The sequence below is a fragment of the Carcharodon carcharias genome, chromosome 9 (genome assembly GCF_017639515.1).
Source record: "Carcharodon carcharias isolate sCarCar2 chromosome 9, sCarCar2.pri, whole genome shotgun sequence".
NCBI classification, from domain to species: domain Eukaryota; kingdom Metazoa; phylum Chordata; class Chondrichthyes; order Lamniformes; family Lamnidae; genus Carcharodon; species Carcharodon carcharias.
This window is the reverse complement of record NC_054475.1, coordinates 43,586,768-43,606,305: the sequence shown is the minus strand read 5'-3', so window position 1 is coordinate 43,606,305 and position 19,538 is coordinate 43,586,768.

Below are 19,538 nucleotides of genomic sequence, written 5' to 3'. Positions count from 1 at the left end.
TCCGCTCAGGCACAGGCATTCTCCTAACCCACACTGCAAGGCTGTGTTGTTAGCTTGAACCATGGGAGAGACTGGTCCAAACCAGGAAACACCTCCAGCGGTGATTGCTCCACGGCAGTTTTAGCAAGGAGATTGTACGATGTGCTCAGTTGTCCAGCCATTCTGCAGTCCACTAAAACAGTCTTTAGTTTGCAGTCTGTGCCTGAGGGGTGAAAAGCTCTGGAGCACTTGGTGACACTTGCAAGCCTCTGAGTTGCTTGAGTGGGAAGATAAATTAGAGACCCAACTCCACACATGTCAATGTGGCTGCATCTGAACTGTCTCAGCTGCGGAGAAATGGCCATTTTATTCAAGGTTTCCCTAATGAATGGCCGCTTCCCTCCCCTCTACCTGGCACATGCTTGTGCTCTACCATCGACCACAGTGCAGCCCATGTTCTCCCAAATTGCTTCAACCGCAGTGTAGCCCTTGTGCCCCCAACTCACCTTGACTGCAGTGCAGCCCTTGTGCCCCCAACTCACCTTGACTGCAGTGCAGCCCTTGCCCACCCTGCAAAGTTCCCTACACCTCGAAGTCCAACAGGTGACCCTGGCGAGCACTGTGCAACCTTACTGTGCACTCACCTCCGAGTTCCCCTCAAAGTGCAGCCTGCCAAGTGCATGCCTTATATATGCTGTTGTGAAACATGTCGGCGTGCCATTACGCTGACATGCTCAGATGATCCAAAGTGGGGCGATGATTCTGTCAGGCTGGGTTTACCTGATATCCGGCGGTGGGAAACAAAGCCCGCTATTGACAGGCAGAGCGAATGATTGTAAACTGGTTTCACGATGTTGTGAAACTGATTTTTGCCCTTCTTGCCATATTGTCGGCTCACACCTTCAAACACACCTGACGCCAGCGGGCACGGAAAGTTCTGCCCATTGCGTCTCTTCCTTGAATCAAGGCAAAAATATAATCAATTGGTATGGGTTACTGGAGAGAAAATACAGTTCAAACTCCCACTTGTGCATTAAAAAAGTGGTCATGTGACACCATGCAGCAAAATGACCCAACAGGTCCCTTTTTACATTAAATTGAAGTCAAGTTACTTAGGGTATGATATTAGACACTTTGAAGTAACATTGAAAAAGTTTAATTGAATTCACAATAAAGTAAGAAATAATTGTGTTGATTATGGGGTCCTTATACAGTGACAGCTGGTAGCAGAGTGAGTGACCTGTGCTCAGCTCTGTTTGTGAGGTTAACACATTGACTTACTACATTTGTGTCTTCCAAGAACTTCTCAAACACTGCCTGGTCTCAGTTTATGCATATGGTACCAACAAGGACCTCCTATACTTTGAGAAATGCAACAGTGCAATTACATTGAGCCGTCATGGCATGTGAATGCAGTGAGAAAGGAGATCTTGAAACGCTGTAGCAAACAAGTCCACAAGCCAAGTGCTGGAAAATAGGATTAGAGTAGATAAGGGCTTGATTATCAACGTGGACACGTTGGGCCAAAGGGCCTCTTTCCGTGCTGTAAAACTCTATGACTCTATGTTTACAAGTTTTTGTACAGCTGCATGCCAGTGACAAATGCTGGGAGCTTGGCTCTCTGCAGCCAACTTGCGATGTAGAGACTGGCCACCAATGGCTGGTAGGGTCACGACTACAATGCCTGTGCAGCCCACCCGTGTATCTCTCACACACACATGCTCACCCACTCTCTCTCACACACACACTCATCCTCTCTCTGCCACACACACACTCTCTCTCACACACATACTCACCCTCTCTCTCTCTCATACACACACACTCACCCTCTCTCTCTCACACACCCTCTCTCATATACACACACCCTCTCTCTTACACACACACACACTCACCCTCTCTCTCACACACACCCTCTCTCATACACGCACACCCTCTCTCTCACACACACACACACACCCTCTCTCTCTCATGCACACACACCCTCTCTCTCTCATACACACACACAAAGAGGACTATCTTGGCTTTGTGCAACACTGTAAACAAGTAATAGCAAATCAACAGCTATCTATGAAAAGTGGGAAACATTTAAAGAAACAATTGCAAATACATTCCATTGAGAAACAAAAACTCAGCAAGAAAGATTCATCCGTGACCCAGGAAGTTAGGAATAGTATTAGGCTAAAAAAGGCTTATAATGTTGCAAAGAAAAGTTGCAGGTTTGAGGATTGTGTTTTATAAATGAGCTAAGGGCTCAAGGTTAATAAAAAATGAAAAAAATAGAATATGTGAGTAGACTAGCCAGAAATATAAAAACAGGTTTTAGGAGCTTTTTGAAGCATATTAAAAGAAAGAGTGTAGTGTTATGATCCCAGTTGAGGTTACCCCTGGACAAGCCTGATCCCAGAGTGGAACCCAGCTTGATAGATCTTAACTTTTATTTTTGTATGTTCAGAAATGTAGAGAGAAGCTACGGAACAGAGGCATAGAAGTCAGCTGATGAACTTTTAACAAAAGAATAAAACGTTTATTCAACAAGAAAAGATGAACTATATTACAATACTCCTTTACCCACAACTGTACCTTTACAGATATACAGATCTGTAAGGATAACACAAGCTACAAAAGCTATATTATACTTTAATGTTCACAGTAAGTACGCAGCCCATGTAAACCTATGGCACCCTGTGGTCAGATACTCCACACTCTAAAACCAAGTGCCAGATGCCACCTCAAACAGATGCTATGGGTCTCTCCTCAATTTCCCCCAGATGCTTGTCACACCATGAGCCAACCAGTCTCACTGAATTCCATCCTTCACTAGAGGGTTTCCATCTCCACTCTCCAGGACCTCACCTTGTAATCTTCTCCCAAACCAACGCTTTCTCTCAGACGCCTTCCACAAGGCTTCACCTCCAGGATTTTGAACTCTTCTTCTGATGTTCCCTTTCCCTGGGTCACCACATGCACTCAAGCTGTCTTCCATGCACTGTCTCTCACTAAATCAGCCTTACAGTACATCACTGCTTCACATGCCCATAGCAAAGAGTTACAGACCTTCAGTTATCTCTTTGAACATTCTTGCAAGCTGTTCTCACCTTAAATCTAAAGCTTGGAGTCTTTCTCTCTGCCCCTCACTCTTAGCTTCACTTAACAGGACCTTTTCCCAGGTTCCTGTCCTTCCTTTAACTAGAAGGTCTTCTTTGGACTTTCCCCTTTTCCACTCTCCTGGATTTTTGAGGTGTTTCTTAGCTTGGGACCTTTTTGTTCTTTTGGGAAACCTGCAGTTCCCTCCTCCAGTTTCCAGTCTCTCTGGATCCTGGCCTCAAATTGAACTTAAAACTGCTGTTTCTTTAGTTCTGTGTATATGTCGGTGGGATGAACCTGCCTATTTGGCCCCCTGTTGCTAGGCAACAGCACTGTTCTTCCTACTCCTGTGTGTTTACTTTCACTTTATAGAGGTCGTAAGCATCTCGTTAGAACTTCAAACAACCTTTTAAAGTGAAGCTAAAACTTCATTTGTCTTTTCTTAACACACAGTTACAGAAATACAAATAAAACTTAAACTTTAAAGCTAAAACTCATTCATAACACCCACAAATACAAATATAATTTACTTAAGTTATCTCTATTCCTAACAGTAACTGAAGTAAATATTAGGCTCTTAGAAGCAGAGGCATGAGAAATTATCATGGGGAATGAGGAAATGGCAGAAGCAATGGACACATATTTTGTGTTCACACTAGAAGACACAAATTGCATACCAGAAATAGAGGGCCAGCTAGGGACTAAAATGAGTGAGGAAATTAAGGTAATTCATATTAACAGAGAAAAAATATTAGGCCAATTTAAGGGACTAAAATCCAACAAATCCCTGGGACCTGATGGCCTACACTCTAGGATTCTAAAAGAATTAGCTGCAGAGATAGTGGAAACGCTGGCTATGGTTTTCCAAAACTCCTTCAATTCAGGAACTGTCCCATCAGCTTGGAAATTGCCAAACATAACACAATTTTTCAAGAAAGGAGGGAGAGACAAAACATTGAACTACAGGGCAGTTAGCCTAACATTCATTGGGAAAATGCTGGAAACCATTATTAAGGAAGTTTTAACAATGGGCACTTAGAAAAGTATAGTACGATTAGAACAAATCATCATGGTTTTACTAAAGGTAATTCCTGTTTCACAAGTTTAATACAGTCTTTTGAGGATGTAACTAATAGAATAGATAAAGGGAAACTAGTAGATGTAGTATACTTGGATTTCCAAAAGGCATTCAATAAGGTGCCACACAAAAGGTTAATAGGCAAAGTAGAGGCTCATGGAGTTAGGTGTAATATATTAGCATGGATTGGGATTAGTTAACGGACAGGAAGCTGAGAGTGGGCATAAATGGGCATTCTCAAGTTGGCAGACTGCGATTAGAGGACTGCTGCAAGGAACAGTGCTGGGGCTTCAGCTATTTACAATCTATATTAATGACGTAGGTTGAGACAGAGAGTAATGTATCTAAGTTTGCTGATGATACAAAGCTAGGTGGAAAGGTAAGCTGTGAGGAGGACACTGAAAGGCTGCAAAGAAGTTAAGTGCATGGGCAACAAGATGGCAGATGGAATATAATGTGGGAAAGTGTGAAATTATTCACTTTAGTCATAAGAATAGCAAAGCAGAATATTTTTTAAAAGGTGTGAAATGTGTAAATGTGTAAAGAGAATTGGGTTTGCTCATGCAAGGATCATAGAAAGTCAGCATGCAGGTGCAGCAAGCAATTAGGAAGGTGAATAGCATGTTGGCCTTTGCCATAGGGGGAATGGAGCACAGAATAAAGAAATCTTCCAAAGGGCTTTGGTGAGACCACATCTGGAATATTGTGTGCAGTTTTGGTCTCCATATTTAAGAAATGATACATTTGCAGTTGAGGTGGTGCAGCAAAGGGTCACTAGATTGGTCCCTGAGATGAGGGGTCTGTCCTATGATGAGAGGCTGAGTAAATTGGGCCTATATCTCTGGAGTTTAGAAGAATGAGAGGTGATCTCAGTGAAATATACAAGATTTCAAAGGGGCTTGATAGGGTAGATGCTGAGACCTTGTTTCCACTAGCCTGCATATCTAAAACATTGGGGCAGTCTCAGGATAAGGGGCCAATCATTTAGGACTGAGATGTGAAGAAATTACTTCACTTAAACATTTGTGAATGTTTGGAATTCTCTATCCCAGAGGGTTGTGGATGTTCCATGTTTGAATACATTTAAGGCTAGATGTGATAGATTTTTGGTCTCTCAAGGATTCATGGGATATGGGGATCAGGTGGGAAAGTGGACTTGAATCCCAAGATCAGCCAAGATTGTTTTGATTGGCGGCAAAACAGGCCACTCCTGCTCCTTTTTCTTGTATGTTCTTGTGTGTGCTTGTGGATTTCAGCCCAGTAGAAAATAAATGCCAGCCCTGCTCTTGGCAGTTGTTTGATCCCTCTGCACCTGCTGCCTTGGTGCACAGTACTTCAGAATATGCCCTATTCTTTGGCTTGTTATGACATGGCAGGTAATATATGCCAGGCGGACCAAATCCACAAAGGAAACTTGGCCATGCTATCACAACTGTTTTGCGATTTGTATTTATTATGAGAAGATTTGTGTACTGAATTCAGAAGTAATGAGTCCACTGACACCTTTAGAGATTTAAAAAACTAAATTAAAACATTTATTAACAAAAGAAAAGATTTCAAGCACATACATAAGGTTACAGTTGCTTAATACTATAACAAATCCTAAAATTCCTAATTAACCCGACTCCCAACTACACACCCCCTTTAACGCAACAGTCCAAAATAGACTTTAAATGTACATGGGCAATGCCAGCAGGTTTACCACAGCACCCACTCGACAGTGGAATTCTAAAGGTTTTCCTTCACCCCTGGTTACTGAACACTGCAGACTTCAGCAAAAGTGGCTGGAGGCTTCCCCAAGGCTGTTTTACATAGTCCCCTTAGATCTTACATGGCCCCCAACATAGCCTTCCATTCTTTTTATGTATGTTATCTCTCTTTAATCTGTAAATTCCATTGTTCTATATGCCTTTGTAAATTTACTTTTCCCATAATATAAACATCTTTCATATTTCCAATATGGTCAGTGCCTTTGGGAATAATAAACACACTGCTTGGCCTTGCTTATCTTGTTTGTTGTAAACATCCTATCAAGCCTTTGAAACCCAAGCAACCCGTTCACTTATCTAAAATTGCAAATTTCCTTCACACCCTACATGCTAAGCCATCCATTGTGTTTACTCATTAACATTTCAAATGCCTTTGTCCCTAACTTATTTGATCACTTCAAATTTGCAGCCTATCTGGCTCTAATTTAATTAAATCACACAGACAGAACCATCTACCCTCCCACCCATAATAAACTACAATAATACAATGAAAAAATACATTAGTTTCATGACAGGCTTCTCTGCCATTGCAACCTCTTGTGCATTTTTTTATTTAAATGTGTCAATTAATTAAAACTCGACATTTCAGTCACATTGATCTTCAAGGATAGGCATCATGTTATGGAGCTGTGAGTGAAGTTATGCTTAAAAAAACACATAATTTTTCCTGAGAACTTCAAGATCTTGCTCCAAAAAAAGGCATATCTACCCTTCCAATTATGTTTTGTCTTTGAGCCTCTGGAATTGTGTTTTTGGTTTACCTGTGCCAGCTAGGACAGCAGGCTGCAGAGAATCATAGAATTAGCAAAGAAAACCCTGCAGATATTTCCTACTGCACTGTGATTTTACAGACTCCTACATTTTGCAAGTTCAAATGCTTGCACCTATTTTAAGCCTCATTAAGGCCCCAGATCAGATGCAAAAATATTTAAATTAACTCATAGTACAAATGTGTCTTTCTCATTTTGTTAATCATCTCTTCAGCTCACCAACCCAAAATAACATGTGGGGCTATTTGAATAAAATGAAATGTAATGGATATCGGGAAGTAATTACAAGGCAGTACCAATAACCAGGCGTGGTTCAGATAGCGCCATAAACTGAGACTGAATCTCAAATGGCTTATTACTATTTTACCAATTTGTTCCTGGGACGTCGCCAAAGTTGGCACAGCTTACCTTTTTATTGGCCATCATTAGTTGCCGTGCAAAGATAATGGTGGATCTCCTACATTAACTGCTAAAGACCAAGGGATGAAGGATTGGTCATAAATGTCTCAGTCAGGATGGTGAGTGGCGTGAAAGGGAATTTATATCTAGTAAAGGTTGCAGCTCTGGAAGTTGATGTTGAAGTAAACTTGTTGAATTGCCACAGTTCAACCTGGAGACTGTACATACTGCAGCCATAGTGTCCCAGCGCTGGAGAAAGTGAATGTTGAGTTCACTGGCAAGTGGGCCAATGAAGTGAACTGCTCTACCCTTGAAAAGCTTGCACTTCTTCAGTGATGTTGTGGCTGTGCCCACCCATGTAAGTGATGAGTATTCTATAACCTTCCTAACTTATAAATGGTAAGCTGGGAGAAAGCTATAAACAGTAGAGGTCCAAAGAGACTTAAAGGGTCCAGGTTCATAGATCATTAAAATGTCATAAACTGATACAAAAGACAATCAAAAGGGCTACTGGAATGCTAATCTTTATATCTAGAAGGAATAGAATCCAAGGATGTGGAAGTTCATGCTACAGCTGTACAAAGCCCTGCTAAGGCAAGACCTGGAACACTGTGAGGGATTCTGGGCACCACACCTTAGGATATATTGGCCTTGGAGGGACTATAGAGGAGATTTACTAGAATGATACATAGACTTTAAGAATTAAATTACAAGGAGCGATACACAAATAGGATTATATTCCATGGAACTTTGAAGGTTAAGGGATAATTTGATTGAAATTTACAGGTATTAAGGGAAACAAATAGAGGGAAACTATTTCTGCTGTTTGGGTTGGGCATAGTTTAAAACTTAGAGGCAGACCTTTCAGGAGTGAAATTAGGAAACATTTCTACATGCAAAAGGTGGTAGAAGTTTTGAAGTCTCTTCTATAAATGGCAATTAATGCTAGATCAATTTTTAATGCTAAATCAGAGATTTTGATGGATTTTTGTTTTCCAGGGGTATTGAGGAATATGGAAATAGATGGGCATATGGATATTGATTGCAGATCAGCCATGATCTCATTGAATAGCAGAACAGGCTCAAGGGATGAAATGGCCTACACCTGTTTCTATATCCTATGTTCCTATTGTTATGGACAGGGGAGGAAAGATCAACTGGAAACTCAATTTCCTTCCCTTCTATCCATAAGCAGTGTGGTTTATTTTTGGAAAGGTATATATGTGAGTTTTTAAGTACCCATTAGGGTGTCATCAATTTAGAAGTGCCAGAAGCAGACTTTTGTGGGTTTTAAATAAAGAGGATTATTTATTCATACTGTCATTACCCTAAGACATAAAAGGGATCGTAAACTGTTTAAATCAAACCTTACTTGTTGCTTATTTAAAAAGTGGACCTTGCTGAAACAAAAGATGGCTGCTACAGGTCACATGATTCACAAGTTGGCTACAGTTTCTGGAAATTTCCAACAGCCGTTACAGGACAAAAGCTCAACCCTCACCCTTATGCAATCTCACACCTCTCATTGTGAGGACACGTTACAATCAATTAAACCTGGGACCAGAAGAAAACTTGTTTCCCAGCTTGGGCTACAACAAAGGGAGAGCCAGAGAAACCCATTTTATACACAGAGAGGCTAGAAGCTACAACCTATCTCCTAAGGGAAACAATGGATTTTGACCAGAAGCATAGGAACTGTTCGTTAGCCTGCAACTGACTCATTAATGAGCAACATCACATGACCTAAGCTTCTCATCTTTGGAAAGTTTTTTACTACTACACTTCCAGGCTCACAACTCAGTCTGTTCTTTAAACTCCAGTCTGAAAACATCAAAGCAGGACTCCAGGCTGACCAACAGCCTGCATCAAGCCTAAGCCTCCTTGGAGCCTGTTTCTCTGGATAGTTCCTGCCATTGCCTGCTGAGTAGGCCAAATTTCTGTATACCAATCTCATCTCATTGTGTAACCATTAACTTTCAAGGAATTCTGCAAACTCCTGCTTCAGCTAGCTGGACCCACCTGAACTGAAGTTCCTCCATGAAGGAACCCTCACTGGATTCTGACTTTCTGGACTCTAGCAATCATGTGAACTGATTTTTTTTTTTATTATTCATTCATGGGTTGTGGCTTCACTGACTGGGCCAGCATTTATTCCCCATCCCTCATTGCCCTTGAGAAGGTGGTGGTGGGCTGCCTTCTTGAACTGCTGTAGTCCATATGGTGTAGGTACACCCACAGTGCTGTTAGGAAGGGAGTTCCAGGATTTTGACCAGCGACAGTGAAGGAACGGCGATATATTTCCAATTTCAGGATGGTGAGTGACTTGGAGGGGAACTTCTACACGGTGGTATTTCTGTCCATCTGCTACCCTTGTCTTTCTAGATGGTAGTGGTCGTGGGTTTGGAAGGTGCTATCGAAGGAGTCTTGGTAAATTCCTACAGTGCATCTTGTAGATGGTACACACAGCTGCTACTGTGTGTCGGTGGTGGAGGGAGTGAAAGTTTGTGGATGTGGTGCCAATCAAGCGGCCTACTTTATCTTGGAAGGTGTCAAGCTTCTTGAGTGTTGTGAGTGCTGCACTCATTCAGTCAATTGGGGAGAATTCCATCAAACACCTGATTTATGCCTTGTAAATGGTGGACCAGCTTTGGGGAGTTAGGAGATGAGTTACTCGTCACACGATTCCTGGCCTCTGACCTGCTCTTTTAGCCATAGTATTTACATGGCTGGTCCAGTTCACTTTCTAGTAAATGGTAGCCCCTAGGATGTTGATAGTGGACAATTCAGTGGTGATAATGACATTGAACATCAAGGGGCAATGGTTGGATTGTCTCTTGTTGGAGATGGTCATTGTTGTGGCGTGAATGTTATTTGCCACTTGTCAGCCCAAATCTGGATGTTGTCCGTTGGATGTGGCTTTGATTGAAATCTTTCTGCTTGGTTTGCTGGGGCTCTTCCTGTTGATACATATCTTCTGTCTTCCTTCTTGAGTGCTCCCCTGTGGGCCATTTTTTGCAGGTTTACATACAGAATACAGTTTTTGAAAGAGATCATGCACAGTCCTCTTCCAGATGCAGATTGACTAGTTGGGTGCTTAATCAGCTGTTGGTTGGTTGACATGTTCCCAAGTTATCTTCCATTGACTTAGCCATATAAGGACTTCTTCCTCTCCTGCTGTGATTACCTGTTTAGTTTCAATCAGCCTCCACTGACTTCAACCAGTTTGGTGCAATAAACAGTTCTACCCAAATCAAATTGTTGCATTCAGGCCTGCAATTAACAAGTATCGATGTTATTGGCAAGTATTGCACCCATCAAGTTTCCACATAACAAACACTGCTCTAAACCTGTGGCCAGTCCATTAACCCTTTCCTTACAACATGCAGCTTAGTTAGCCTTCTGGTCAATGGTGACCTCCAAATTGTTGATGGTGGGGTATTTGGCACTGTTGTAGGCTGTTGAAGATGGTCAGTACCTGGCACTCATGTGGCATGACTTTGATTGTGACTTCTCAATCCAGACTGGGATCCTCCCCAAGTCATAAGAACATAATGCATAGGAGCAGGAGGAGACCATATGGCCCCTCAAACCTGCTCCGCCATTCAATACAATCATGGTTGATCTTCTTCCACAATACCACTTTCCTGCCTGTTCCCCATAATCCTTGATTCTCTGAGAGACTAAAAGTCCATCTGTCAGTCTTGAATATACTCAACGATGGAGCATCACAAATCTCTGGGGAAGTGAATTCCCAAGATTCACAACCCTCAGAGTAAAGAAATTTCACCTAATCTCAGTCCTAAATAATTGACCCCTTATCCAGAGCCTTGCCCCTGTGTTTTAGATTCCCCAGCTAGGGGAAACAAACGCTCAGTGTCTGTCCTGCAATGCTCTATCAGAATCCTAAATGTTTCAATGAGGTCACCTCTCATTCTTAAACATTCCAGGGAATGAAGACCCAATTAACTCAACCTCTGATCAGAGGGCATCACTCTCACCCCATGAACAAATCTAGTGAACCTTTGTTGTATGACCTGCAAGTTAAGAAAATCCTTCCTTACATATAGAGACCAAAATTGTGCACAGTAATCCAGATGTAGTCTCACAAAAGCCCTATACAATTGTAACAAGACTTCCCAGCTCTTGTACTCCAGTTCCCTTGAAATAGTGACCAACATGCAATTTGTCTTCCTAACTGCTTGCTGTACCTGCTTGCTGATTTTCTGTGTTCCTTGTACAAGTACACCAAAGTCTCTCTCAATATCAACATTTAGAAGTTTCATGCTGTCGTGATCTGGTTAGGCACCATTAACCTTAAAAAAGAAATCCAAATACCTTGGCCAGGATTTTCTGTGCCCGCTGGCGTCGAGCGTGTTCAGCAGCATGAGCAGACAATATGGCGAGAAGCCCAAAAATCAGTTTCACAACGTCATGAAACCAGTTTGCGATTGTCCACTTCGCCTGTCGATGGTGGGCCACAATCGGTGTCCATCTTCTTCAGTGTTGTTGGAGCTGCACTCATCCAGGAAAGTGGGGATATTCCATTACACTCCTGACTTGTGCCTTGCAGATGGTGGACAGGTTTTGGGGAGTCAGGAGGCGAGTTACTTGTCACACGATTCCTAGCCTCTGACCTGCTCTTGTAGTCACAGTATTTATATGGCTAGTCCAGTTCAGTTTCTGGTCAATGGTAACCCCCAGGATGTTGATAGTGGGGGATTCAGTGATGGTAATGCCATTGAACATCAAGGGACAATGGTTTGATTCTCTCTTGTTGGAGATGGCCATTGCCTGACACTTGTGTGGCGCGAATGTTACTTGCCACTTGTCAGCACAAGCCTGGGTATTGTCCAGGTCTTCCTGCATTTGGACATGGACTGTTTCAGTATCTAAGGAGTAGTGAATGGTGCTGAATATTATGCAATCATCAGCGAACATCTCCACTTCTGACCATATGATGGAAGTGAGTGAGATGCTAGTGAATGTGTGATGGGCTTGAGTGTGTGGGTTTAAAGTGATGAGATGGTTGTCATGCCCTGGTTGCATGGATGAGATCACTCATCCTCTATTGGCATTGAGTGGCCATCCTCTTCTGTACAACATTGACATTGATCACCACTGCCATCACCTACCAAGCTGGAGTGATAATGTAGCTGCTCCTCCTGTGGCCAGAGTGGGGTTAGAGGACATTTCAGTGGGCCTCCATGGCATACAAAAGGCAATCGAGGGCTGCAGTCTTCTTGCCTTTTTGGGAGATGTCTTCTTTGCTACAGTCCTGGGCTGGAAGCACTGAGCGCAGCTGTACTTTAAATGTGGTGCCTGGTATGATGATGTGACGAGGTGACAGCGTGGTAGGTGAATCGAAGCCTGCCCATCATGGAAATAGCGTGTATCCCGAGAATGCATAATTAATACGGTGGGTTTGGGATGATACGGTGTGAAAAGCTACCATTACAACCGACAGGTAAAACATCATTTTACCCGCCCGGTACTGCACTTTGTGCAAATCTGGGATGATTCCACCCCTTGTTTTAACCAATGGAGCTTTGCCACACAATTTCACTATTTTTTAAAATAAAATAACCCTTATTGTTTATAAAAGGCTTAAACAAAACAAACATAAGCTTAACAATATGGCTTATAACTTTGTATGTTATGAACTTAAGTTTACTTCTTACTTCCCCCAAGAATTCTCTTATAAGATATACCAATCTTAAAGTTATTTCCTTCTGTAGGAGCTATCCCCATAAGTATGCCACAGTCCTCTGGAGAATTCTCCTCAGCTCCGGCTATTCTCAGGGTTAAAACTTTCATTTACCATCTCTTGATTGTGGAGATCTCAGTCCTTTGTTCCAGTTACTTTTCCAATACTTCCAAGCTAATCTGATGGTTACTTTATTTTGCAATAAGACATTATGAGGCCCACTGTAGATTCTTCTAATTGCTCTAAACTTGGCGATCTTCCAGCTTCTGTTCCTTTCAAGATTCAGACTGAGATTAAGCCTCACCCACCCTCCATGTGTCAATGAAGTTAGTGTTTTACTCTGCTTACAGTGCAGGTCTGTCTAACTGTCATTTTTTGGGCTAATTTCTCTCAGTGAGCTAGAAAACCACATGAGGTCCAAACTGCAACTAAATCTCCCAACAAACAGCCAGATAAATTGAAACCAGAAAACCTTCCTTAGCTCCACCCATCTCCATGATGTAGTCTGCTCTGGGCTATCCTCAAACTGACCTTGAAGCTAATTATAATAAAAGTCAAATACGGCAGATCTGAAATAAAAACAGAAAATGTTGGAAAAACTCAGCAGCTGAAGGGTCATATGGACTCGAAACATTAACTTTATTTCCCTCTCCACAGATGCTGCTAGACCTGCTGAGTTTTTCCAGCATTTTCTGTTTTTGTTTTTGAAGCTAATTTACAACTTTTTCAGCTATGGTACTGGGTTTGTAACCCCAAGATCAAGAGTTCAAATCTCACAATGGCAAACTATGAAACAATGTAACTTCATCTGAAACAGATGGAAACAGGTTTGTACTCGAAAGAGTTACCTGCTTACATAGCTCTATATAGCTCTATCTCTTCTATTCTGATTCTACTAAACAAACATGGGCAACCTTCTGAACTGCCATTTCCTTTTAAGTGTTCTGGCAATTAGTAAAGCCCAGCATTTTAATTACTTTACCTTCATAACAATAACTATCCCAGAACTAAACATTACATCTAAAATGTGAACCATGAACTAAATGTTCACACCACCTCCCCATCAGAAGAAAATGAAAATGCATCACTAATGTGATGTGTTTTCTTTACTACCATTCAGAAGAGAACAATTTATAATGTTATATATCTTAATTACTATCTTACCACATGCAATACACACAAAGATTATCCGCCCATTGTCCAATCAATTTCACAAGCCCATCAACACTCTGCTGAATTCCATGTCCAATTTAAGATGTAAAATATTACTTTTTGCGATGTTTTCTGAAAGTTTTATTCTTACAATAATTATGGTCCAAAGTTCTGCGATATCAGCACAAGTGAATTTTGAAGCTCAACGTTTAAAGCAGCCTGTGCTGATATTGCCTTTTGAATCTTAATGGCTTCCATGACTGTAGATTCCTCATTCACAAAGAATGTCTCAGTTAAGTCCATGATTAAACTGCCTCCTTCTTCTTTAGTTGTAGGTGCATCTTCATTTTTAAGTTCATTTTCCAGGCTCAAACATTTCAGATTCTCTTTTTGAGATAACAAGTTCAAAGTGGCTTCCTTTTGTGCCAACAATTCGTTCCTTCTTTGGTCAAAATCCATTTTGGCTATTCCACTATTGTCAATGAAAAACGTTTTATGTTCAAGCATAAAGATTTGATATTCTTGTTTGGTCTGATCGCAAAACAATTTGTAATCTTTCAGTTTTTCTGTTCCCATTCAGCTCAAATTTTATTTGATTCTTTCTGAGCAATATCAACAGCTTCCTCATTTTGGATCTTCAGTTTTCCTTTCTAATACTTTGAGTCTTCCACTCGATTCACAAATTGCATCATCCCAATCACTTTGAGGCTGTAACTGGTCTTTTGAGCTCAGTCCAGTTGCTTGGATTTTTGCAGCTGTATCCTGTATCTCATAGCTGACAGGCATTGTCACTTGTGTTGTCTCAACACTGACAGGACCACTAAATTCGGTGTTAGCTGTCATTAACCCTGTCGGGATACTTGGAGTTCTCAGTCCTTTCTGTGACAAATGTTGAATTGGAGATTCTGCAGGCACTTTTGCTGTTTCTCTACCATCCATTACTAGAATGATTCCATCAGTATCCTTTCTTGTATCAGTTTGTTTCTTTACTGAATCATAGATAAACAAGGAGATTTTACTCATAGGAACCATTCCTGACTCTGGCATATATCCCAGATTATGGAAAAACAACATGGCACACTGTATCATTCCCCAATATAAAATCTACATTTTTAATGGGTAATTTAGAAATAAAGGGCGGAATCGTCCCAGATTTGCACTATGTATGGTAGCAGGCAGGAAAAAGAGCGATTCACCCTCTGGCCCAAGGGCGGCTTTTCACGTCGTATCATCCCAATCCCAACTCACTAATTATTCATTCCCAGGAAACACGGCATTTCACTGATGGGCGGCCTCTGACTCATCCACCGCGCCATCAGCTCGCTGCTTCCTCATGCCGGGCGCCATATTTAAAGTGCAGCCACGTAAACACCTCTCGGTGCTTCCAGACCAGGACTACTGCACAGAAGACATTGCCCTGAAAGGCAAGAAAACTGATGCATGACACCCTCTGCGGACTGTATTGCAGGGCTCCAGTAGGCCAGTCCAGACACCAGAACCTCATTTTCAGCATCCCGATGGTTTACTCCACCAAATTGCGAGTTGCAGTTTGAGACTCGTTATACCGTCGCTGTACTGCAGTCTGAGGCCATTGCACGGGTGTCATCAGCCACATCCTCTGCAGGTAGCCCTTGTTGCTGAGGAACTAACACTGCAGCCTCTGTAGACCCTACACACCAGCTGCACATTCAGCAAGTGAAAGTCCTTGTGGTTGATGTAATTGGCTGCCTGTTACCATGGAGATCTGAGTGCCACATGAGTGCAGTCGATGGCACCCTGCACGTGTGGAAAACCTAAGATCCGGGTAAATTCCAGTACCGTCGCATTTTGACTTCCCTGATCCCGGGCAAAATGCACAAAGTTGTGTGCTTTCGTGAAATGGCGTCCATGACCTCATGGATGCATTTGTGGGTGGAGGCTTGTGATATCCCACAGAGGTCACCTGTGGAGCCCTGAAAGGAGCCACTGGCGTAAAAATTGAGCACTGCTGTCACTTTCATGGCCATTGGCAGTAGATGCCCTCCATGTCCCCATGGCGCCAAATCCTGCAGCAGGTGGCAGATGTGACCAACCTATTCCCTGGACGTGAGCCATCTTCGGCGACATTGGTTCTTGGTCATCTGCAGAATGACAAGCACTATCTATAGACCCTGGGTCTAGCTCGGTGCTGACCCATGATGGCTTGCTGTGCCTCTTCAGCAGGGTGCATGGGAGCCCAGCCACCTCTTCTTCCTGAGGGTGCTGCTCTTCCCTCTGCCCAGCCAGGCACCTCTGTAGTTCTCTTCTCCTTCATCTCCGCTCTCTGTAAGCCATGAGGCATACAGCAGGGTCACCAGGCTCCATGCTCCTGATGTGCTCCTCCTGCTGGATGAAAGAGAGAGACACGTGAGTTAGCATGCGTTTACAAAGAGCTTCTCTTGTTTAAGTCTGAAGGCCCCTTAATGCTTTCCAGAGAGTGCTGGCCACATCTTGGATGGCCAGAGTTTTTAGTGCACTGCATGGTGGACTGTAACCCAACCCACCCCCGCCCAACTCCACCTGACCGATTGGCTGCAGCTTTGCCCAATGGATTGCATGCTTTACTCTCAGCTCAGGCACAGGCATTCTACTAACCTGCATTTCAAGGCTGCACTGTTAGCTTGAATCATGGGGGAGACTGGTTCAAACTAGGATGATGACATTGCAAGGGGCTGTGAGCGCGTCCACTAGTAACTGCTCCATGGCCAGCTTTAGCGAGGAGATTATACAACATGCCCAAACATCCCATTTCTGCAGTCCACTAAAACACTCGTAAGTTTGCAGTCTGTGCCCAAGGGGTGAAAAGCTCTGGAGCATTTGGTGCACTTTGAGGCCTCTGCAGTGCTTGAGTAGGCGGATAAGTTGGAGGCCCAACTCCAAGCATGTCAATGTGGCTGTGTCTGAACTGTTTCAGCTGTGGAGGAATGGTCACTTTATACAAAGTTTCCTAATGCGTGATCACTTCCCTCCTCCCCACTACCACACGTGCTTGTGCACCACCATCAACCGCAGTGCAGCCCTTGCCCCAGCACTGCAGTGTCAGCCAGTTGTGACTTGCCTGTGCCCTTGACTGTATACACAGTGCCTCAACCCTGAGGTCTAACTGGCAACCCTCGTGAGCGCCGCACAATGTTGCCGTGCACTCACCTGCGAGTTCCCCTCAAAGTGCAGCTCACCAGGTGCATGCCTTATACATGCTGTTGTGAAAGATGCCAACGTGCTCGGATGATCCAGTGTGGAGGGGGATGATTCCGGCGGGCTGGGCTTATAATGATATGCAGATGTATTACAATGAAGTTCCTGCTGTGCGGCAGCGGGAAATGCAGCCCGACATTAACAAGCAGAGTGGACAATTGCAAACTGGTTTCACAACATTGTGAAACCAATTTTTGGTCTTCCTGCCATATTGTCCATTCATGCCATCATAATGCCTATCACCAGCAGGCATGGAAAATTCTGCCCAATGCCAAAAACAATAGGCTATCCTCATACTGACCTTTAAGCTAATTATCCCTCATGTACAATTTCTCCAGCTAAGTAACCCTACCTGCTGTTTTATAGCTCTATTTCTTCTGTTCTGACTCTATTGAACAAACATGGGCAAGCTTCTGAACTGCCATTATTTTTTAGGTGTTCTGGCAATCAGTAAGGCCTAGCATTTTAATTACTTTACCTCCACAACAATAACCTTCCCAGAACTAAACGTTACCTCTAAAATATTATCATGAACCATGAACTAGATATTTGCAACAATGCCTTTCAAAAAATATTCTGCTTTTTTCTTCTTACTACGAGAGAGAATAGCCTCGCACCTCCCCACATTATATTCTGTTGGCCAGCTTGTTGCTCATGAACATAACCTGTCTACATCTCTTTACAGCCTCTTTGTGTCCTCCTCACAGCTTACATTTCCACATAGCTTTGTATTGTCAGCAAACCTGGACACATTACTCTCAGTCTGCTCTGAGTCATTAAAAATGTAGTAAATAGCTGAAGTCCCAGCACTGATCTGTGTGATACTTCACTAGTTACAGCCTGCCAACTTGAAAACACCATTTATCCCTACTTTCTGCTTCCTATCCATTAAACAATCACCATCCATGCTTACATTTTATCCCCAACTCCATGAGGCCTTTTTTTGAGTATTAACCTTTTGTGTGGCACCTTCTGTTGTCCTTTATAGGCTGCTTCAGTATTACATGAGTTGTAATTGGAGATAAGCCCTGAGGAATTGTCAGTGAACAGTCTCATCTCTGTCCTGGTGACATAAGGAAGGTCACTAATGAAGTAGCTGAAGATAGTTGCACCAAGGACATTTCCCTAAGGAGTTCTTTCAGTGATGTCTTGGAGCTGTGAAGATTGGCCTCTGACAATCACAATCATCTTCCTTTGTGTCATCCATGACCTCAGGCCCATGGCCCCTTAATGACCTCGGTTATGCTAAAGCATCTTGGTGCCATACTCAGGGGAATGTCAGCTGCATCACAATATGAGATCGGTGCTTTGAAATCATTCCTCTCTACTGCATCTTTTTCTTACCTTTAGCTTGTGGGGCAATTTGGCTGCACTTAAGCCCAATCATATTTTTAGCATCAATACACTGAAAGACAGGTTCTCTGTGGTGATAACAACAAGCCTTTATAAAGAGTCTTTCAGACAGTAAAAGTGTTCCAAGTTGGTTTACAGCAGCGTAATCAGAAAGTGGACACAAGCTAAGGATAGAGCTATTTTAGGTAAAATGTCAGTTGGGTTTTAAAGATGTTCTTAATGAAGACAGAGAGGGAAAGAGAGACATGGAACAGTGGGATTTCCAGAGCATGGGGCATAGGCAACTGAAGGTATGTCGGCCAATGGCAAGTTGAAGGGAAGGAGCGATTCATAGAGACTGGAAGTAAACTAGTGGGTCTACAAGCATTGAGCAGGGGAGTGGGGCTGACTGGATTGCTTCAAGGAGATCCAGCATGGACTTGAAGGGCTGAATGGTCTTCTGTGTTGTATATGGCTATAACTGGAATTTTCAGTCCCTGTCAGGCACCATGGCGGGCGTGAGTGGACAATACGGCAGGAAGGCCAAAAATTGGTTTCACAACGTCGTGAAACCAGTTGTGATTGTCCACGCCACATATTAATGGTGGGCCACCTTTCCAGCCACTGCACATCAGGAGCATCGTTTTAGTACATCTGCATATAATTTTGAGCCCTGATCACCAGAATCATCCCCTCATGCTGGGTAACTCTGCTAATTTCACGCCAACATGTTTCACAACAGCACATATAAGGTGTGCACTTGGTGGACTTCACTTCAAGGGGAACTCGGAGGTCAGTGCACAGTAATGTTGCGCAGCGTTCATAAGAGTGTCCTATTGAACGTCAAGGTTGAGGTGCCATCCATTCAGGCAAGGGCACAAGCAAGTCACTTTTTCCCGGCTGGCTGACAGTGCAGTGCTGGGGCAGGGGCTGCCCTGCAGTTGAAGGTAGTGCACAAGCACACAAGGGAGGGTGGGGGGGTGGGGGAGGGTGGGAAGCGGGGAAAGGGAAGTGGCCACGCATTAGGGAAATCTTGTACGAAGTTACCATTCCTACGC